Genomic DNA, 23,471 nt, shown 5'->3' on the forward strand with positions numbered 1-23,471 from the left:
CCTGCACAGGAAGCAGTGGTTGCTTTCAGCCAAGGACAGGAGAGTCCCCATCTGATTCAGTTTTACACTCAGCCTTGAGGAGCAGGGAATTGTTATGATCCTGGAAAAGGTCCACATAGGTGACTGCATTTTAATTCTTGAGAATGATTTGGAGGAAGGACATTAGGAGGGGAATAGTTGCCTTTACAATGCTTATCATAGTTAAAAGTTGAAAGGAGTAGACCATAAAAGCTGTAGAAGCTGGAAGACAGCCCACAAACCAAGCACATTTTAAAAGTTATTCATTGACTCTTCCATAGGAGGGGCTTGTTCTTTTTTTGGTAACTAAGAAAGTCCTGAGCTCAGATTGAAAAATAAAGCTTTAGGCACATCCCAGCTATTCCCAGCTCTCTCTGGTTGCAAAGGTAACGTGGCTTTGAGCAGTCTTGACCCTGGACTTGCCTGGGGAAGTCCCTTCTTCCAACAGGGGGATGATTCTAGCTGGAGCCCAGCTGGGGCACGTGGATTGGGACCAAGAGGACAAGTTTGAGAATCAAGGTCAGTAGTCACTGGCTTCAAACCTTAAAACTCCCCAAGGTGCCGCCATTCTCGATAAAAACGTCCTTATACTGACTTACTGATCCGTGCTTTCCCGACAGGGGCTCTGGGCAAAGGGAAACTGTCCCCAGAGGAAACATTAGAGAAGAACTGAAGACTCATCTATGCCAAGGTTTCTCCTGGAATGAACTTATCCAGTAAGTATGCCCAAAACCAAGGGCAGGATGTTACCTTTTTGGGTTTATCTGGTGTACTGTCAAAATTTGGCCAGAAACAGGAGAAAACCACATGCACCACCAGATTTCCCCTCTTCCCCAGGGAGAGGGGCTCTAGGGAGATGTTGTGATGGCCCTTTGTGAATGGAAATGGACAAATGCCACAGAAGGTGCAGCACATGTGAGCTCTCCCTGTGGTATGTGGAATGTGGATGATTTTAACAGAGCAAAGAGGGGAATCTACATCATGGCAGGGCACGCTTTGAAATGCACCTGACATGTATGGGAAGTTAATGGCCAAGGAAGTTTTCGAAACCCTAATCTATAAGATATTTCTGGAAGGACTGGGTTTTGAGTCTTTAAAACTTCTCAAGCAGCTGAGTTCATGGGCATGGTCAGGGCTGAAGATGCTTTGGGCAGATATCTTCTCAAAAAAGACCTGAGCAGAACGGTTTGAGGGCTTTGCTCAGTTGGATACCTGTGCCATGCCTTCAGTCTTCAGTCTCTGGATGGTATTTCTCAACTCCTGAAGAATAAAGAGCACACTTCTCTCTGATTGTGGGTTGGCAGGTGGTGATTGCTCTGGTTCCATGACTTCTGAAAACTTCAGCTTTTGTCCTTCCCCAGCAAAGTCCACCCTAGAACACTCAGAAGAAAAACCCAGAAAATACAGATTTGACAAAGAAATGGCAGCCCAGCACCATGCTTTGGAAGTGATTAAAAGTGATAGGCCAACAACTAATCTATAATAGTTGTGAAAAGAGCCTATTTCATAAGTGATCTGATGTATTTTAGTCTGTGTATAAACTTGGGAGAAATCATAGGTGCTTTCGACTGGCTAGAGTTCATTCCTGTGTTAAGATAAAACCTCCTGCTTTCAGAAAACTTCAAGAATATTGGCATGTTTTAGCTGGTAGACTTTCTAATTTTTATGTCAAATAAAGGCTATAAAAGTTATGTCTCTCCAATTGGATACTCTCGGGAGGTTACTCTCCCCAGGCTCTTGTCCAGATGGTGTAGGAGAGAAGCGCCGGGCTCTGCCCTATGATGTACAGTCCCCTTCTACAGCGTTGGAGGTGAAGCTGGGCTTTGTGTCTGCACCTGCAAATTCCAATGACTTCTCAGAGTCTTGTGGGCAATGACTGAGGTGACAAACCATGAAGGAAACAAACTAGTTTTGAACAGCTAACTATATGTTATCATTATTCTAACTGTAATCCAATCCAGGGCCATATTTGATCAGTATTCTACCTGAAGTAGTTTAAAAAAAAAAAGGATACATTCTTACATGAATATGCTTCCAGAAGAAAGTCGCCTACCTTTATTTTCTTGGGTTTGCACTAGTGAGGGAAGGGAGAGAGACATGTTTTAAAATTTAACCATTACACATAATGTATTTCAAGGTGGGGCAATTTGGAAAGAATACTACTAGATGGTTATACTTTAACAAAATGTAAATACACACACTTTAGGACTCAAAATCCAGGCAGGCATGTACATTGCAATGTACCAAGGATTCTGTACTTTGACATATAGTGAGAGATATGCAGTTTTCTTTTTTCCTTAGAGGTAAAGTAATTGCCTGCCTGCCTTATTTCCATTCTTCCTTCCTGCACTTTGTCACACAAAGTGATCTCATTGCACAGTGATGATCTCCTCCTTCCAGCTCAGGTTGTCTTGCTAGTGTATTCTTGCTTCGCTGTCTCTATTTACTACCCAGTTAATTCCTATCAGGGGATTAATTAACTGATTGGGTTAAGGTTCATATAACCCAACATTTCACCTCTAAACCTTCTTGCATTGTCTCATACCTGCACTTTTGGGGGACACCTCACATATAAACTGTAACACGAGCCTTGAACTGGGAAGCATATTTCTCTGTTGTACAAAAAATTCTATTTATATCTTCCTCTTTCTTTAAGCCAACTACAGTTGGAATGTGTGGGACCAGAGATAATTAAATAAATGGATTAGGTAGTAGAAGAAATAAGCTTATAGCTGCCCTTGTAGAATTGTACAGAGGCCTGGGGACTGTGAAGGAGGAGCGGTCAAGTCTTCTGGCAGGGAAAGAAGTGTCATCTGGGGTCTGTTTAGGACAGACTGTCATGTTGTGTTTGGAAAAATGGGTAGTTGAGGAGATTATTTCCAGTTAGAAGGATTTACAAGGGTAGTCACAGAGGTTGAAACAAGGTAGCTGTCATGGTCTGTTTTCTATTGCTGTGACTGAATATCACAAACCCTGTAATTTACAAAGAATAAAGGTTTAGTCTGCTCATAGTTCTGGAGATCCACGGTTGAGGGGCAACATCCATAGAAAATATTCTTGCTGGGCTGGGGTTGTGGCTCAGTGGTAGAATGCTTGCCTGGCACATGTGAAGCACTGGGTTCAATCCCCAGCACCACATAAAAATAAATAAAATAAGATATCGTGTCCATCTACTACTTTTAAAAAAGAAAAGATTCTTGCTGATGGGGACTCGCTTCAGAGACCTCAGGCTATACCAACCTCTCATGGCAAGAGAAGCACATGAGAGATGGCCAAACTGGTTTTCATAACAGACCCACTTTCATGTTAGCCCATTAACCTCCTGGTCTATTAATCTGTGAATGGATCAATCCATCCATGAGAGGAGAACCCCTATGACCCAAACACATCCCAAAGGCCTCACCTCCAAATACCATTAATGTGTGACTTTGGGGATTACGTTTCTAACACATGAATCCTAGGGACATACCATAGCAGTGGCCTTCACCAAGACAGGATCATTGGATGAAGATTGCCATTTTATTTCACTCAGCAGTATGACATTCTGTCTTTCCTGGAGAGTTCACAGAGATCTTTCATTCTTTTTAATAGCACATAATGACATTGTGTGATATGCCATAATTTGACTATCCAGTTCCCTATTGCTAGATACTTAGGTTGTTTTTGAGTGTTTTAAACAATTGCCCAATTGTTTCCTTAAGAAATATCCATGGAGGGGACCGTGCTGGGGCAGAGTACCCACATGCTAAATCTGTTGTGATGTATATCTTGCAGATTGGCCTCTGGGAAAATTTACAAATCTCCACTTCCCCCACAGTAGATGAAGTTCATTTCTTTGTATGTCTGCCTCTCTGAGTATGTGAATCAAATTTATTTTTGCCAGTCATTTCAGTGATTATCATTACTGTGCTTTTCTTTAAATGTGTTTTTCTAAATTACTAGAGATTAAGCATCTTTCCCTATATTGATTAGATGTTTGTGTTCTTCTTTTACAGAATTAGCCATTTTGGACCTTTGCCTATTTTAAAATTAGAATGCTATCTTTTTATTTTTTAATGGGAACATTTTGTCTGCCAGGTACACTGCTGATATTTTTCTCAATATGATAGTCATCTTTTAACTTTGTTTATAGAATCTTTCACTGTGCCTAAGTTTTAATATGAAATCAATCCTGAAAGCACAGATAAAAGAAATGACTTTCTATTATGAAAGATTGAAAAAATGATTATCTTTTTTCTCCTGGGATCTATGCCTTTTGAAATCCAACTTTGCTGCTTCTCCCATCAAGAGATAGCAACTATTTCCTTGCTTGTGACCTGCAACTGGCCAAGGAACTGTGGCAGAATTAACAATGTGTATCATTGCTCTCTTTTGAAACCTTACCTCTGCCATGTGAAAAACCTAGACTGGCTGGCTGAAGACAAGAGACATGAGGCCCAGTTACCCTCGCTGATACTACCGTCCAGCACAGGTGGATATGGAAGACATGACAGGTAAATTCGTCCTGGATACTCAGCTCCCAGCCCACCCACCAGCTGACTGCAGCCCACTCAAGTTCCGCCTCTCTTGGCTCAGATCAGCAGAACTTCCCAGATGGTTCATTATAGGTTTGTGAGTTACAAAAAAGGATTGCAGCTTTAAAGCCCTAAGCTTTTGGACAGTTTGCCATGAGGCAGGAAATAACTGATTCATTTATATTTTCTTTTAACAAACACTAGGTTTTATTTGGGATTTTTGTTTTGTTTTGTTTTAACTCTTTAACCCATGTGATTTTTTTTTATGCATGGTGTGAGGTGGGGGGGTCTTTATTTATTTATTTTTTTGTAAATGCATAACTAATTTTCTCAAGACTATTTATCAAAGTTTCTTTTGCCACTGATTTGAAATGTCTTGGTTTCATTAGTTCAATTCCCATGTATACTAGGGGTGGCTTTTGGACCCTCTAATATGTTCCACTGGTTTATTTTCTTATTTCTATGCCAAAAACACAACCTTTAATTACTTAATATTAGAGTATGACTTGATATCTGGAGTCCTTCTAGGGAATAAAGTAGTAAGCCAATTATTAGAAGTCAAGCGGAGGGATATTGTCTTAAATGCTTTTGTATTTCTTATAGAACCCAGCTAACTTTTGTGGACGTGGTAGTGATTGCCAAAAATGTTTTTTGAAAGAGAAAATGTTTGGTCTCCTAGTATAGTGGAGGCTGTGGTATTCACTGTACTAGAAATAAATTCGGGAACCTTGTGGCATACAAGGATGACATTTGTATTCAGTATCTTTAGTTATCCTCACAATAACTTGGTCAAGGACAAGGTAAGCAACCTGAGAAAGGATGTATCATCATATGATGAAGGAGAAAGAGGAGAAAGAAGAGAAGAAGAGGAGGAGAAAGTTAACACGTGCTGAGTGTTGGTTCTGTTAGTTTACCTTATTTGACTTTCATAACAAATCTATGAGGTTTTACATCCCTTTCTCAGAATAGAAAATGAGAGTCAAGAGAAGGTAACAGTTACATTGTAAGTGAAAGAGTCAAAATTCCAAACGTGCGTGAACACACACACACACACACACACACACACACACACGCACATCACTGAAAGAAAATACCCCTAAATGTTAGGGGTGATTTTCTCTAAATAGGGGGATCATGGAAATCTCCATTTTCTTCCCAATACTTTAGCTGGTGTCCAGATTTCCTGCAGCATGTTCTCCTCACACTTAGCCTGGCTTGATCAGTGTTACCAGGTGAGTAGAGAGTGAGACCCCTGTGTGAGAAACCTCCATTCTGCTATGTTATTTCTCAACCTGCAGTTGGGAAAACAAGATCCCCAAGTGATTTGTGGGCATGTTAAGTTTTGGGAAAGATTGGTTGAGTCCCACCAGAAGAAATGTGTAGATCTTACAAAACACACACACACACACACACACACACACACACACACCTGGCCAGGCAGAGTAAGCCAAATGTCTTTGTCAGGTGGGAGGTCACAGAAGTAGTTTATTGAGCTGTGAGCTAGTCATGGCCTGGGATGAGCCCCAGTGCAGCAGACGGGAAGTTCCAAGCAGGGAATGGAGGTGGTACTCAGAGTCCGAGAGAGCAGGGACTGGGGTGGGGGTGGGCTAAGAAAACAGGGGAACAGAGAACCCTACCGGAATCAGAAAGGCAGGTGCCCTCCAGGAGGGGTTACGGTGCAGGTTGGGTCCAGGGGGGACACAGTGAACTCGGCTCCGATGCATTTTGGGAGCATCATCCACGTGGTTGATAGCGGTGACTATCCTCCACATGGACTCCAATCACTCCAATCGCTCTTCAGTATTCATGTGGCTCATCCACGTGGTTCATAGTGGTGACCGTCCTCCACATGCACTCCAATCACCCCAATGGCTCTTCAGGATTCACGTGGCTCATCCACATGGTTAATAGCGGCAGACCGTCCTACACATGCGTTCCAATCACTCCAATCACTCTTCAGTATTCATGTGGCTCTTAAAGAATTTTCAATATTAAGTGATGTACAATTTTTAAGTAAAAATTTATAAAGTAATTCTGGCAACAGGAAATGCAGAGCCTAACTGGACAAGTCTGAGCAAGACCCCCAGCCTCCAGGCAGAGCCACCAGGGAGCTGTCTTTCAGTCATGGACATGGACATGTGATCCAGAGCCTCCAGATATGATGAAGGAGGAAGCAACAGATTTTTAAATTATTAACAGTCATTCTTGGAGCCAATCCACTCTCAAAAGTGGGTGGCTTATCTCTCCTGGCAGAAAGAAGGCATTTCCAGGATCTTAGAGATCAGCAATCCACCCTCCAAGAAGTCACAAATCTGGATTCTGCCATACTTGGCTACTCCAAAGATCAGATTGGAAGAGACCAACGAAGCTGTTCCTTCTGTGTACCCGGGGCAGTAGCAGGTCTCAACACCAGTGGCCATGGGTGGCTGGAATTGGTCCTGCTGCCTCAGAGTGAATCTAGTTTGTCTGGGTCCTTATTGCCCAGACAGCTGCAGCCCCACCCCTTACATTACCTGTCCCTGGTTGTGCTCTCTGAAGCTTCAGGACTGGGATCCCTTCTGCCAATCCCTATCATTCCAGATCCCTTATGGGGCAGAATCTTATACTGAACTCTCAACTTCACCAGAGCCCTTGAGTGTGCATCAGAATGACTAGGGGGTTTATTAAAATAGATTCCTGGGTTCCACCCCCTAGGGCTGGGATCAGGCCCTGAAATTCACATTCCTAACAAGTTCCCAGATGAGGCTGTCTGCTGAAGTTCTGTGGACCACCAGCTGATCGACAGAGGGTAGCTATTCACTGGATGCCCACTGAGGGGGTTTCTACTCTGACACTTGCAGATGCGGGGATACAACAATGAAAAGAGAAATGGGATGCAGACTCTGGTTGGATAGGTGGATGTTAAACAGAGTTGCATAAATAACTACTTTATTACAGTCACAATAAGAAAAATTACCAATTACGTAAGCAAATAACAGGGGACTTAAGGATATCAGGGAACACATCTCTGAGAAAATGACATTTCAACTGAGTTCTAAAGGGAATATGTGCATTTTCATTCATTCATTCATTCACAATCTCCATGAAAGCAAATAATGTTTCTACATTGAAAAAGGGTATTTCTCTAGGAAATATCCTTAAGTTTCAAACAGTGCTAACCCTTTCACTTGGTACTTTCTGGAAAGGGATGGATAATCAGGAGATGATTTATCCCAGGAAAGGTTTTTAATTTCAAATAAATTTTTTTTAGAAAAAGTGGGTAAAAGAGTCACGGAGGTGAGCCCAGAAGCCTTTAGGGCGTAGGTGCTGGGGTGCAAGTTCAACAAAACCTGCACTGTTCCCTCCTCTCTTCAGTCAACTGCCAAACTTGCAGCAGGCAATGCAGGCATGGGCTGCACATTTCACAAGGGAGGAAACCAAATCTCAGGGGCATCAAGATTTCACCCCACACATGTAGTGATGGTGGCTGGGCCTTCAGCCCTGCCTCTAAACTTCCTCTGCAGAGGGCCTGCTACCTTTGGTACGAAGGCACGTTGGAAACTGCGAGGGCTTGGAGAGAGACTGGAAGGACCTTGAGAAGCCAGCAAGAGGGAGGGGCCGTGAGAAGATAGGGTTAGCGAGAATGTGGGACCTTGAGAGGGTGGTGCTGGTGGGAGGGTGGGGCTGCAAGAGGGTGGAGTCAGTGAGAAGGTGGGACCTTAAAGGGAGGGGACTAATGAGAAGGTGGGGCCTGCGAGAGGGTGGGGCCTCAGGGAAGGTGGGGCCTGTGAGAGGGTGGGGCCTCAGGGAAGGTGGGGCCTGTGAGAGGGTGGGGCCTCAGGGAAGGTGGGACCGTGAGAGGGTGGGCCCGGAAGCACTTTATCCCTAGACGTGTGCAGAACCTTGAAGAATTTAAACATGGATGTGAATTTATTAGCTGTAAAATTTGAAACTAGGCACCAACTATTTTCAGTATTACCTGAAAGAGACAACATCTTTTCCACCTAATGAAGAACCTGGGACTTCTCCAGTGAGATTATTAGAGGCAGAATGTGCACAAAGCAGTCTGCTTATATCAGCAGAGGTGAGTCACATTGCTAACCAGCATGTCACCTTTCTGGTGCCATTTCTTCACTTCCCTGCAGTGTTTGATTGAATGCACCCTAAGAACCTTTCCAATCTTGACATATCCTGGTCCTGAGGTAGGTTTATAAACAATGTATTTCAAATTATTATACATTTTTTAAGCTTTTGCTCTTCATTGGAAGAATTGGGCCAGACAACAGGAAAAACAGTGTTTAAAAATACATTTTATAAGTAAAGTGTATTTTTTCCCTTTTCCTGGTTCCTTTTGATATGTGTGAGTTAGAGAGATACAGACAGACAGACAGACTCACTCTGGACGTGAAAGCAGCGCTGAATGTGTGATCATGTCTTACTTTCTAAACACCTTAAATACCCCAGTGCCCAGGACTCCTGCTTGGAGTGGGATTGGGGGCTATAACCTTACATGGCCCTGAAAAAAATGGCCAATGTTTCTATTTTTGACCTATTAGTGACATGACCTCAGGTGAAGTGCTTTATTTCTAAAAATAAAAATCTTGTGTGCCCTCCTGACCAAACATGATTAGGGGTCTTCAAAGTTTCAGGAAAAGTCTAGATTAGAGTTCAAACAGCCACATTTGCTCAGGGCTAACACATGGTCTCTATCATTTCTACTAAGGAGATAGTTTAAGGTCACTTGGCAAGCTGGGTTAATGACTAACTAGGTTAGGTGACTCAGATAAAACCTACATCCTGACTTGTGGTCAACTTAGTGGTGCCTTTCTGAGGATTGTTTGATCTTCACTGGAACCTTTAGACCTTTGACTCCTGGTCTCAGAGTTTGAAGCATCTTTTGTTTCTTGTTGAGGGTCTTTGTGAAATAAGGAGCGAATGCAACAGTATTACTCTTTCAGGGGAGAGTGAGTCAGTAGAAGCTATTATAATGGTATGTAGAATGGGCCGAATTCAGCAGGGTGGGAACTAAACCCTCTCATCCTGAGTTACCCACTCCGAACCAGGATGAAATCTGGCCATCACCACCTGGGGATGGGACGAGACGGGAAGGGAGGAAGTAATGTGGGGTTCTAGTGCAGTCTCCACGGGGCCTCAGCTGACCCAGAGTTCTGAAGCTGGGATGATCCTTCAGAGTTGTCCCCACTGCAGGTGAGGGGGGTGAGCCCTTTTTCTCTCACTCTGTAAGCCACGGGTCGTTGGCCTCCCAGGGAAGGTGGAGAGGCTTCTTGGCCATTGATGCCATGGACTCTCTGCAGGCAGCACTCTCAGTACCAGGAGGACCAAGTCCTCCGTCCTGTGACAGGGCCTCCCAGGTCCACCACAGAAGACTGAAGAGAAAGGGCATAATCCTACCCAGCTGTGGGAGGTATGACCTGACATTAGCTCTTCTGGACGTGTGCACAAGCTCATTTTCAGTGGGGTGTCTGGGGGTTTCCTTGACCCCCACCGAGGACTTCCGGATGCTATTTGTTGCACTGGCAATGCTGCCAGGATGTCTGCGTGTGGTCCCTGCCCAGGCCTGAGATTTGGGAGTTCACTCCTTTGTGGGTTCCCTTGCCCTTCCACAGGCTCCTGTTTCCAGAATCCATAACCTGTTCCTCAGAAAAAGGTGCCTTTGCTTCACTCTTGGTGGCCAGCTATTCCAGTTTGCCCAGTCCTGTCCTGGTTTCAGCACAGAAAGTCTTATAACCTAGGACACCTTTCAGTCCTGGGCAAACAGGGATGGTTGGTCACCCTAGAACACATGGACACAAAGCAACTGAAACTCTGTGCTTCAGCTACAGTCTCACACCTAAAGGCGTGAGCCACGTCCCCAGTCCTCATGTCCAGGGGCTCCTGCCAATCCATGCAGTGGGCTGTGAAGCTCTAGGCTTGAGCAATAGGGAAGCACATGCTGTGTCCCTCTCGAAATGGGATGAACAGAACATGACTGCCGATGCTCCAAAAAACCTGGCTTCTACCAGAATCTTCACTCTCCCCTGGCATCTTCCTGCTTATCCTGGAAGTGGGTAATGGACTACTGCTTGTGAAACCTGCTTTACAATGTGGCAGTCTGCCTGCTTAGGGTGGAGCGAGGTGAGCTCTCTGGGCACGAAGTCCCAGCGGGGGCCGTGTGCCTCGTGGGAGATCGTCCCTCTGGCGGACTGCCAGTAATCATCAAGAGGAAAGTTGGACAGGTGTCTGCTCCTTACCGTGAGTGAGCACTCTCTGCACCATCTTCCCCTTCAAGTCCTTTGGCTTTAGGTCAAAAACTTTAAGAAAACTGTGTTTATGAGAATCATTCAAGGATTCTGTTAAAAGTGTAGCTTATCTGCTTATAAACATGGAACGATGATTAGCTTCCTTTATAACAAGATCAGCACAAATTAAAACTAAAGGCACTATTTCTGACCTGTCAAGTCAGCAAACATCTGGCACTCTGGCACTGACTACATGGGGAAAACACACCCTCTCATGCGTTGTTGGCACAGCCCCCTAGAGAAGCATCTGGCAATACCAACACAAGTACAGTGCATCTGCCCTTTGATCTAGAATCCCACTTTTGCTAATTCACTCCACAGATACACCCATGTGCATAATAAATGACTTATGCATGCTCTATAATATAAAATCATGATTGTCTCATTGTTTGTAATAGCAAGAAAAATTTGAAATAACCCATATTATTTCAAGTGAACAATTCCAACAAAATATTCTTTTTTGTTGGAATATAGCTTTGTCTAAAGCTATAAAATACTGGTTATTACTATAATAGACCTACACTATGAGATATTATAAAGCATAAACAAGATTAGTGGAAATATCTGTATACTTCTAATATAAAGAGATCTTTAGGATATAGTATTAGATGAAAAATTAAATAACAAATTTTATATATAAAAATATATGCAAACATATATTTTTGTAAGAAAGAAGGAAATGTAATATATATATAAAGTTATATATAGGTACATGCATGTGTATATATATGAAATTTTTTTGAACTTGTGAACCTCCTGCTTCAGCCTCCCATGTGCCTGGATTATAGTCATGTGGTCCTCTATATCCAGCTCCCTTCTCCAAATTCTAATTTGCTGATGCAAGGTGGGGTCCAGAAGTCTATATTTTGATAGAAGTTTGGAAGCAGATGAACCAAGGAACACACACTTAGACACTCCAAGTGCTCTTTCTCATATATTATTTTTTCGGCATTTTCATCTGACCATTCTGTTAGGCTGAACTAATATTTTATGGTGCAAAAATGTTACAGGAAAGGCCTAGGGAGGGGACAAGCTAGAGCTGATTGGAGGACCCTAAAGACATCAGTGGGTACCTGCAACAGCATGCCCATCAAGCCAGAAATTTGTCTAGAAGGTGGTCACATGGCTAGGTTGTCATGGCTGGGAAACCTTGTGTTCCCATCGGTACATAAAAAGTCTGAGAAGGTTCTTCAGAAGTGTCTGCAATCTCCATGCTATGGAGCTAGCAGATGTGAAACAAATTAGTGAAACATGAGGTGTGGACAGAAGAGATGATGTTGTGGTCTGAATTGTGTCCTCCTCAAAACATCAAGTCCTAACCCCTGGTACCTACACAACTGACCTCGTTTAAGAACAGGATCTTTGCAGATGCAATCCTGTTGAAGTAAGTTCACACTGGTTTAGGGTCGTCCTTTGGTCCCGATTGCCTGTTGTCTAAGAGGGGGGAAATCTGGGCACCCAGACATGGACACACAGGAAAGAAGTTCATGTGACCATAAAGCAGCTATTGGAGCTACAAGGTGAAGATGCCAAGGATTGCCAGCTTCAGGAGGAGCTCGGAAGGGATGGGGAAGGACACTTCCTTGGAGCCTGCAGAGGGAGCACGACTCTCCTGACAAGTGGATTTTGGACTTCTAGATTCCAGAACTATCAGAGAAGAATACATTTCTGTTGTTCAAAGCACCTCAGGTAATGGTGACTTGTGGCAGCTACAGAAAACTAATTACAGATGGTGAGAGAAAGAAGTAAAGACAAAACTACTCGCAGGGCTGAAAAGCTGGAGAAATGTGCCTGGGCACCCTAAAGATGGGGAAGCCTTGGGGGATGGTTTGGAAAAGCAGGAAGCTCAACTTTAACTCACCAAATTTTAGGCATAAATGGCATAGCAGGGGAGATGGGTCAGAACTGATTGAATGTGTGAGTGCAAACTCATGCTGTCAGGAGAGGAATTTTATACCTCCATATACCAACCAAGTGCTTATTGAAGCCTTCTAGTTCCACTGCCCTGGGTTGCTCCAGGTGATACGGGGGTAGGAATAAAGTCAACTCCTCAAGAAGTTTGTGTAATATAATTGAGACTTGGGTCTGCATATGTGAAAAATAACTAAGCTTGCAAGGAATAAATACATGGCAAGTCGATATAAGTTTGGACTTTTGGAGGTGTTCTGCTGGTCAAGGTTAATGACTGACCTGGTTGTATTTTCAACAATTTCTGTGGTGCAAATATTCCCACCATGACCAATTCCAAGTTCCCAATGTTATGTCGCTGAACATGGAGTAGGAAGAGATGCTGATGGTTGGCTCTTGGGAGTCAGTACAGGGGATAGGATTCAGCTTCACTGAAGGCAAGAGCTCTGAGTTCCAGGGATATGAAGATTGGAGGAAGAAACTAACTCAGCAAGTTTTGATAGATGAGCAAGATCAGGAGGAAGGGGAAGAGGCTTCAACAGGAAGCAGTCTGAGTAAGCAGCAGGAGAGGAAATGGAGAGAAAGGTCCAGAAGCTACATAGAGCTGCATCCAGGTCTCAACTCCAGACAATTATTAGTTGTGCAATCTAAGCCTTATTTTGCTCATCTGTAGAATAGCATTTATCATGCAGGATTATGACCCAGTCATGTTAATTTGGTACACAGTAGACACTCAAAAATGTTAAGTTGCCATCAGCAGTGAGCTGAATAATTTTGTTACAGTGTTTGTGTGGAGCTATATTGGTAGTTTAAGCTCCATGTAAACACACACATTTATATGTATACAAATACATGCATATACACACATGTATAGACATAATATCTATAGGCATACGTGGTTCCCCATTTATTAGACAAAGCTACATAGTCGGGCATTATGAGCTATTTTATTCTCCTTGAATGTAGATTAGGAGCTCTTTAGAACATTACGTCATTTCTATTTAGTTGTTCAAGGACATCTGAGGGATGAGAACCCAAAGGGGCTTAGGGGAGAAACATCCTGCCACAGCCTTTCAGGCTACAAAAAACAGTAGCAGGCCCGGAAAAAAAAGTGCTCATGTGAAGACGGGTTCCTTCCAGACTTATTGACAAAGGGGATTTCAGGTCAATGTTTATCCTTCAGGAAGACGACAGGGAAACAGGAACCATTCTGCATTCCGTCAAGTAGGTATGCAACCATTTCAGAAAGTGAAGCAAATTCCTGACACTAACAAAAGAGAGCGTCTTTGAGGATATGACTGAATCAGGCAGGGGATTTTGAACGTGTCCTTTCCCTCTGGCTGAGTTCCTGGGTAGTCAGAAAGAGGGCCTCCATTTCTTGGTCATTTCTCATGTACAATTTGAAATTACAAAGTGAAATGCACAGGTTAACTCACTCAGGAGTCTGTTGTTTTTAGAAATTACCATCAGAAAAACAATAATAATCTTAGGTTTCAATTCTATTTGTATTTGGCTTGTGAGTTCAAGGAATTTAAAGGCGCTTGTGGTTCCTCTAAGTATATAATCATATCATCAGCAAATAGGGATAGTTTGAGTTCTTCTTTTCCTATTCGTATCCCTTTAATTTCTTTGGTCTGTCTAATTGGGAAATTCCACCAGAAAACCTTTAGATCTCATAAGTGAATTCAGTAAAGTAGCGGGATAGAAGATCAATGCACATAAATCTAATGCATTTTTATATATAAGTGATGAATCTTCAGAAAGAGAAATTAGGAAAACTACCCCATTCACAATAGCATCGAAAAAAATAAAATACTTGGGAATCAATCTCACAAAAGAGGTGAAAGACCTCTACAATGAGAACTACAGAACACTAAAGAAAGAAATTAGGGGCTGGGGAGATAGCTCAGTCGGTAGAGTGCTTGCCTTGCAAACACAAAGCCCTGGGTTCGATCCCCAGCACCAAAAAAAAAAAAAAAAAAAAAAAAAAAAAAAAAAAAAAAAAAAAAAAAGAAAGAAATTAAAGAAAACCTTAGAAGATGGAAAGATCTCCCATGTTCTTGGATAGGCAGAATTAAAATTAATATTGTCAAAATGGCCATACTACCAAAAGTGCTATACAGATTCAATGCAATTCCAATTAAAATCCCAATGATGTACCTTACAGAAATAGAGCAAACAATTATGAAATTCATCTGGAAGAATAAAAAACCCAGAATAGCTAAAGCAATCCTTGGCAGAAAGAGTGAAGCAGGGGGTATCGCAATACCAGATCTTCAACTCTACTACAAAGCAATAGTAACAAAAACGGCATGGTATTGGTACCAAAATAGAAAGGTGGATCAATGGTACAGAATAGAGGACACGGACACAAACCCAAATAAATACAATTTTCTCATACTAGACAAAGGAGCCAAAAATATGCAATGGAGAAAAGATAGCCTCTTCAACAAATGGTGCTGGCAGAATTGGAAATCCATATGCAACAGAACAAAACTAAACCCATATCTCTCACCATGCACGAAACTAAACTCAAAATGGATTAAGGACCTCGGAATCAGACCAGAGACCTTGCATCTTATAGAAGAAAAAGTAGGTCCAGAGCTTCAACATGTCGGCTTAGGACCAGACTTCCTCAACAGGACCCCCATAGCACAAGAAATAAAAGCAAGAATCAATAACTGGGATAGATTCAAACTAAAAAGCTTTCTCTCAGCAAAGGAAACTATCAGCAATGCGAAGAAAGAACCTACAGAGTGGGAGAAAATCTTTGCCAATCATACTTCAGATAGAGCACTGATTTCCAGAATCTATAAAGAACTCAAAAAACTCTACACCAAGAATGCAAATAATCCAATCGACAAATGGGCTAAGGAAATGAATAGACACTTCACAGAAGAAGATCTACAAGCAATCAACAAACATATGGAAAAATGTTCAACATCTCTAGTAATAAGAGAAATGCAAATCAAAACCACCCTAAGATTCCATCTCACCCCAATTAGAATGGCGATTATCAAGAATACAAGCAACAACAGGTGTTGGCGAGGATGTGGGGAGAAAAGTACACTCTTACATTGCTGGTGGGGCTGCAAATTAGTGCAGCCACTCTGGAAAGCAGTGTGGAGACTCCTTAGAAAACTTGGAATGGAACCACCATTTGACCCAGCTATCCCACTCCTTGGCCTATACCCAAAGGACTTAAAATCAGCATACTACAGAGATACAGCCACATCAATGTTCATAGCTGCTCAGTTCACAATAGCCAGATTGTGGAACCAACCTAGATGTCCTTCAATTGATGAATGGATAAAGAAAATGTGGTATATATATACAATGGAATATTACTCAGCCATAAAGAATGATAAAATTATGGCATTTGCAGGCAAATGGATGAAATTGGAGAATATCATGCTAAGTGAGATAAGCCAATCTCAAAAAACCAAAGGACGAATGATATCGCTAATAAGTGGATGATGACACATAATGGGGGGTGGGAGGAGTTAGTGTTAGGGTTAGAGTTAGGGAGGGGGGCAAGAATGGAGGAAGGAAGGACTGTATAGAGGGAAAAGAGGGGTGGGAGGGGTGGGGGGGAAGGGAAAAAATAACAGAATGAATCAAACAACATTACCCTATGTAAATTTATGATTACACAAATAGTATGCCTTTATACCATGTACAAACAGAGAAACAACATGTATCTCATTTGTTTACAATAAAAAAAATTTAAAAAAAATTAAAAAAATAAAGGCGCTTCTTAATTCGCATGTTCATTCATGCCAAAATCTGTAAAGATTGTCTCCAACAGGGAGCTAGCATTGCTATAGGCTAAGAAAATCTGTGACCAGAAAAATGGAAAAAACCAACCCAGAACCCAGCCACCAGGACCATTCCCAGTAAAAATGAGATGTAATGGTATCTGAGACCCAGAGGGTGATGAAGAAAGCAGGTGAGCACAACAGTATTTTGAAAGACACTTAAAATTTGGGGAAGGGTAGACCAAGCAGGTGGAACAAGCTGAATAAGGCAGAAAGCAAAAGTCGCAAACTCAAAAGCCTGTGGGGAGGAGCAGTTCCAGGTCAGACAGGAAGCAGAACAGGCTGCCCCATTGCTTCCCACTCAGTTTATTCCTGTTTCAGTTTCTGTGTGGGCTTGAAACAAAGGTCACACAAAACAGGGGACCTCAAGCCCTTGGCTTTCCATCTGGGATGTAGATACCAAGACGACAGCCAACATATTTCTCATTCTAATGACAGTGTGTTTAGACCAGCCAGGCAGGACAAATGAATATTTACATACGTGGTAAATAACTGAAGGCCCGATTTTATTATTAATGGGAAAAAAATGCATAAGTATGGGCCCATCTTTTGAATTTCCCTGTCAAATTCTAAAAGACAACTTCAAAACGAATGAACAAACAAAAAGAATAGGTATTATGGACATCCAAGGTACCTATTTTAATGACTCAATTTCTAGATGAGGTCATTTGAAAGCAAAATGGTTGAAGCCCTTTCTTTGGGAACAGCAGTTTTGAAGGGGAAGGGAAAGGAACTCATAATTATTATACCTATCAAATGCTACTCTCTTTACCACGTATTTAAGTAAATTATTTCATCTAATGGTCACTCTAAGGTGTTTTTTCTTGTGGGGAGTGGGGGTACTGGGCATTAAACCCAGGGGCACTCAACCACTGAGCCCCAGCCCCAGCCCTTTTTTGTATTTTATTTAGAGACAGAGTTTCACTGAGTTGCTTAGCCTTCCTATTGCTGAGGCTGGCTTTGAACTGGCGATTCTCCTGCCTCATCCTCTAAGCCGCTGGGAATCCAGGTGTGTGCCACTGTGCCTGGCACTGTAAGTTTTTGAAAACTAAAACAGATAAGGAAGCTAAGACTCAGCGTGTTTTAGAAATTTGCTCCAGGTCATGCAATCTCTGTCAGAGTAGGTTATATAATTGGAGTGTTCAGAGGAGAACTTTCTGAGAATCTTCTCCTGAACACTTGGTTTTGTGCTTTGGAACTGTTAGTCTTCGTCTTTGGTCAATAGTTAACAGTGAGGAGGCCATTGTTTTTATGTGTGTGGTTTTTTTTTCCCAAACATTTTTCTCCTAAAGAGTTTAAAAATTTTAAATAAGTCCTCTGTGTCAATCAGGGTTACATCAGAGATACAGAATTAATAGGAGAGAAATGGATAGATGAATGGATGAATGGGAAGATAGGTAGACAGACATGGTGGCTGGATAGATGGGTGGATGTATTTCAACAAATTGGTTTACATGAACTGATGGTGCAGTCCACAGGTAGAATTTCTTCCTTATTGGAAATCTTAGTTTTTTGGAGAATTTTAGTTTTAAGGTCTTTCAACTATTTGGACAAGGCCCACCCATGTTTTCAAGGGTAATCTCCCTTACTTAAAGCCAGTGGATTGTAGATGTCAACCACATCTACAAGATAGCACCTCGCTTAGTAAGTGACTGAATAATTTGCTATCGTAGACTAGCTGACCTGGCACACGAAACTAGCATCCCAGATCCCAAACTCATATACTTCTCATTTATAACACAAAGATAATCCTGACTGGGAAAATCAAGAAAGTAGTGCTCTTTTCTGCTATCAAGGGTTCCCTTCAAGCTCAGATAAAGTGTTTGGCTTTGCGCCACTCCACCTGAGGATGGTCCCTAGCCATTACTCAACTGTACTCTGTGGCCTGTGGTTCTTCATCTTGGGCTTTTTAAGAGAAGGCTTGCAGGCCTCTGAGTATTTTATTTCTACCATTTTTTAAGGGTTTGATTTGGTTCATAAATGAATCCACGGTTTTCTTGGATTCCTATCACCGGCCCAAATGGCAGCATGGCCATGGTAGCTGGGAGGTGTTGGTTAGCTCTGAAGGTCACCGTGTTGCTTCCACGCTGCTCCTTCACAAGTGCTCACTAATGAATGAGATGTTGAAAGCCCTGATTGTGTGGAGCCAACCAACTTCAGGAGCTCCATGGGAGCCGACGTGGGTCAGTGACTCAATACACTGGGTGTGTGACCCTGGGAGCTGTGGTCATGTCAACGGGTTGCCGTGTCTAGTCTCATAACATCATGCGTTCTGCTTGCTTATTAACTTTCAAAATATTTCCTAATGATGGTTAATTTTGAGAAACATTTGTGACCAGTACTTAGTGAATAATTCCCCCTGAAAAGTTGTTCCCATTCTAAATGCACATGTGCCTAGAACTGTACTCAGTGGACAATAATTTATCACTTTTATTTTGTGTTTTTAATGTTTTCTTTTTTTGCTTTCCTACCTTGTTCTGCTTTTCTGTATTCCTGTATTTTTTTTTTTTTTCTCTCTACCTTACTTTGGTTCTTCAATGATTAAACTTTGTGGTTTTGTTTAATTGTCAATCTCAGGTGCTGCAGAGGCAGGTTGTCTTTAGGAAATTTTTGCACTATGTTAAGTGTTGTTTCTAAGGCTATAGATGCCTCTAAGTGAAAAAAATGGAACTACATTTAATAAATACACTGATAAATGCTAAACTTTTACCTACCTTGATATTTATATACATATAACTGAAAAATTGCATATAGCTGGAAATTGCAAAAATTTCATAAAGATAAAAGGCAGAGAACTGCAGTTAAAATGTTGCCTTGTGTTCACCACACCATGGCCTATTCTTGGGCACACAGAAAGATGAGACTTCTAGGCTCAGTTGACCTTGCAATTCAGTTCCAGGCATAGTACTGAACTCTATCCTGTGTAGAAGAAACTTCTGGATCTGGTTTTTAAAACCTTCCTGCTCAGTTCCTCTGTCCTTCTTCATCCTTTTGTGGCAAATCTGAAGGATACAAGCTCCAAATAGCAGTCCTATAAGACAAAACAGCTACCAGACATGCCTCAGACTAAAAGAGAAGAAATGAATGTTAATTGTGTTAAGCCGTAGAGATCTCAATGTATTTGTTATTGCAGCAACGCCTAGTTCATCCTGACTAAATCCATTTCCTTATCTACTTCCTACGACAGTGGGCTACCTCTGAATTCCAGTTCATTAGTTTCCTTGGCATTTTTGTAGCACCAAGGATAATGTTAAGCTCATAGAAGTTTCCACCCACTTAAGTCTTTTAGTATACATGTGGTTTATGAAAGTGATGAAAATTCAGTTGAAAGAGAAAGCGATGGAAAACCCCATTACCCTGGGCAGTTGAAGCAACTCCAAGATAACCATGTAAGTAAATTTTAACTTCAATTTCCTACTCCCACCTTCTGTCCCTAACTCTTGCTCAACTTGCTTGTGTTATTTTTCTAAGCCCTCAGAAAGCCAGAATTTTAATTTCAGCAAACAAATGCAGAACAAAACATGTAAGAAAAGGTTAATGATTATTTATAAATAGATTAGTGTTGCCAAATGAGTCCAATGGCTCAGAGTTGAGCTCATGTAGGGCAAATCAGATACATTCCTGAATAAGCAAAGCCAGCGTGAGACCCTTGCCAAGCCAGAGGTTCTGAGGAACACATGGTCTGAGACACGAAAACAGGAAATGGAAGTGAGAGACTTACACTGGGGCAACTGGAAGCCATGAAGACACACAAAGACAGCTTCCCCAAACCAGAATCTCCCAAATATTCATTTTGCAAAATGTCATCTGAGCATTGTGTTTTCTTTTTGGTGTGTGTACATGTGGCAGAGATCTTGGTGATTCTCAATGTATATTTTCCCCCTTTTCTTCAGAAATGGAGCCATCAGTACTTAGCTGGGCACAAGCCATACTAAATATAGACTGTATTCCCCAGTCTCTCATGCAGCTGATGTAGCCAAAGAAGTACATTCTGGCTCATGGGATATGAGAGAAAGTGATGTCCACATGTTCCAAACAGGTCTCTAGGGAAGGAGGTAGAGGCAGAGCCCTTCTCTCCTTTATCCATTCAGTGCATAAGGTAGGCATGATGGTGGCCACTCCAACTTGGACCATGAGAATGAGGACCAGATCCTTGGGTTGGTGGAACAGAAGCTGCAGGCACCTGGGTCCAGATGATGCTAGAGCTGCTCTGAAAGTCCTGAGCTACTCTGCACCCAGATGGTTCATGAGAGACACGTGCACTCTGTGCCCTCCTATCATGTGCAAGCCACCATGACTTGCAATTTTATTAAAATCAGTGGTAAATCTGGTCTGCTAGACTGAGCAAGCTTCTACCCTGGTTCAATGTTATGTTTATTGCCTAAAATGCACACACTTGATTCATAATGCAGACCTGGGCAAATGATGTATGTATGCCTCTCAATCTGTGGTTCACATTTTTAAAAAGTGGTCAAGTGCTAGGAGTTTTGTGTTGGGAATCCTTCCACCAAATTTTTGTTTCAAGAAGGGAGTAAACACATGTCAATCTCACAGTCATTTATGGCAGTATACAGTTTAAGCCCCAATCAAAATTGTAAAAGAAGTAGAGTTGGCATTAAACTGAATACCAGGTTGTAATTTTGAAGCTATTCAAACACAAGTATCTCTGCTCTCAGCACTATTTGGTTGCTTTAATTATTATGAAATGAATGCTTTGAAAACCAAAGATTAATGAATCAAAGAGAGGGAGTTTCCCCCAAAACACATCATGCATGAGTTTGCTAAAATATTAGAGTCGTGTGAGTTTCTGCTTATGTAATTCTAATACAGATGGAAGGAAAAAGAAAAGGTTTCAGGTTATTGCAGTTTTACTTTACAGGTTCAGAATGATAAACGATACCAGCATAAGACTTTGAGCCCACTGAAACATGACAGCAAGCACCTGTTTCATAAAAGAATAAATGTGTGCATCTCAGCCTGGTTTTTTTTCCCCCTTAAGCCCAAACCAGATTCAATTCAATTAAAAAAATGTAATTCAATAACCATTCCTTAAATGCCTACCCACGTTGGTTGTACGCAAAACTCCGTGACATGAAGATCACTGAGACGTGGCCTGGACATCAAGAAATGCTCAGAGCAGTAGAGGATCCAAGAGAATGAGCAACTGTGAAATGACATATAGAAGCGGTCTAAGTCATCAGCTCACATTGTGAAGCAAATGTTCTGGACACCCAGAAGGAACTAGCTCATGCTACCTAGGGTGAGCGGAGACGTCTGTGAAAACCTGCAGGATGAACGTCTCAAGGCATGGCGAGTGGAGGAGAGGGTCCAGCCAAGGAAGAGCGGGTGCGAAGGAGCAGCCTGGCGTGCACACTGTTGGGACACAGCCCTGAGACTTCAGCAGCCAGCACTTTTGGCAGCAAGGAGAACACAGGCTTCAGTCCTGAAGCAGGATGTGGACAGCACACGCCACCCACTCTCCCTGGGGAGACAGTTCATTTGGAAGCTCTTGAAATGAAACGGTTTTCCATTTGAAACTCGTGAATGCCCAGAATATTTTGCTTACAAGCCTCCAAGGGCTCCTCACTGTGTTTTGGATAAAGTCCAATCCCCCAGAGGGCCCTTGGGGTCCATTCCCAATCTGACACCAATCTGTGTTCCGGGGCTCATCTTCTGCCATGCTCCCTCTCTCCAAGCTCCATTTGCAGCTGCAGGGCCAGATGTGGTGTCTTGCTAGAGCAGAGTCACAGAGCCTCAGGGCAGAGGTAGGCAGCCATGGATTTGGTGAGGACTTTCTTTTCAACAGAAGATACAGCAACAGATCTTATTCACATGGAACAGACAAGAGCATATACTTACAGTGTTGCTCCAGAGCTCTGTGAATTCTCCTGACGTCTTCCATAATTTATTAATGAGGCTATATTATGAACTACCTGGACATATCACACTAGTCCACATAAAATGACATTATCAAATGATGACATTATGTTAATCATTATGCTAACTATGTAGGAAGAAGGGGCTGGTACATTTGGAGAACTTCATATGCTCCATAAAATTGGGAGGAAAAATCTCTGAAGATTTAGGGGCCTGCCACATCAGTGAAGTGCTTAGGAGTACGCCAGAACATTCCACCAAATTAAAAGACAACTTATTGTAGCACTAAGAATGTAGCACCATTCTCTCTTTGGAGCCAGCATATTTCACACTGGAGAATGCCATGTGACTCATCCAGTGCTCTGGAAGGTGGAAGACTGGAGACTGGGGCAGGAAGGGCTCTGTAAAAGTCCAGACAGAAGTACAACATTCCTGACGCCCAGGCCATTCGATACAGCAGACGACCATGGTACTAGAGGTGTCTGGAGTTTATAGAAGTTCCAATAGGAGAGTCTCATTGTAGACCCCAGAGTTCTGGAGCCAGATCAGGCCTTTTTGTGGAAAGAATTCTACAGAATTTGAGAACCGTCTCTTGTGTACTAATTGCCACTGGTAAAGATAAAACATTTGGCCAGGAGACATCAGTGACTGTGTGTTAAGCACTCTCCACCATAAACAAGGTCGTTTCAGTCAAAGGCTGGGCAGACTCAACAGCAATCCATTGTAGGACGGAGTAGCGCATTCAGGACTGGGAGTGAGCAGGGCTGGGGGTGAACTGAAGCTGCACTAGAGGTGACCCAGACCCCCAAACATCCTCTGCAGTTACACATGTGCCTCTCTCAGGCAATGTCTGTAGCTACATGGGCTTGTAAGGGGAGGGAATCTGATAACCAGGAGATGGAGGAGAAAAACTCTAATCAGATCTGGGTTGGCTTGGAATGTGGGGGCATGTTCAAATGTGCACCCCTGGTGGGGGGGAAGCTCCCTGATGGGCAGGTACCTTGTCTACAATTTTGTGTGCAGAGATAAGTGACCTAAAATAAGATAAACAGGCTCTT

General features: G+C 42.4%; 1 long non-coding RNA gene and 1 other non-coding gene across 3 annotated transcripts in view; both read left to right on the plus strand.

Moving 5' to 3' along the window:
• The first annotated feature begins 360 nt into the window (after positions 1 to 360).
• The window catches only part of LOC124988848 (uncharacterized), a 30,156-nt gene continuing 7,045 nt past the window's right edge, over positions 361 to 23,471 (plus strand). Inside the window, exons 1-3 of one of the 2 annotated variants that reach the window (XR_007109508.1) lie at positions 361 to 537; positions 639 to 734; positions 4,014 to 4,511. This is a non-coding gene — a long non-coding RNA (uncharacterized LOC124988848). Of the gene's footprint in view, positions 538 to 638; positions 735 to 4,013; positions 5,246 to 23,471 lie in introns of those variants that run through there. The other variant, XR_007109507.1, reaches the window with a different exon arrangement.
• LOC124989817 (small nucleolar RNA SNORA73 family) lies at positions 1,717 to 1,924 on the plus strand. The gene has a single exon (XR_007109635.1). It is a non-coding gene; the product is annotated as a small nucleolar RNA SNORA73 family (small nucleolar RNA).

This window comes from Sciurus carolinensis, chromosome 7 (assembly GCF_902686445.1).
Source record: "Sciurus carolinensis chromosome 7, mSciCar1.2, whole genome shotgun sequence".
NCBI classification, from domain to species: Eukaryota; Metazoa; Chordata; class Mammalia; order Rodentia; family Sciuridae; genus Sciurus; species Sciurus carolinensis.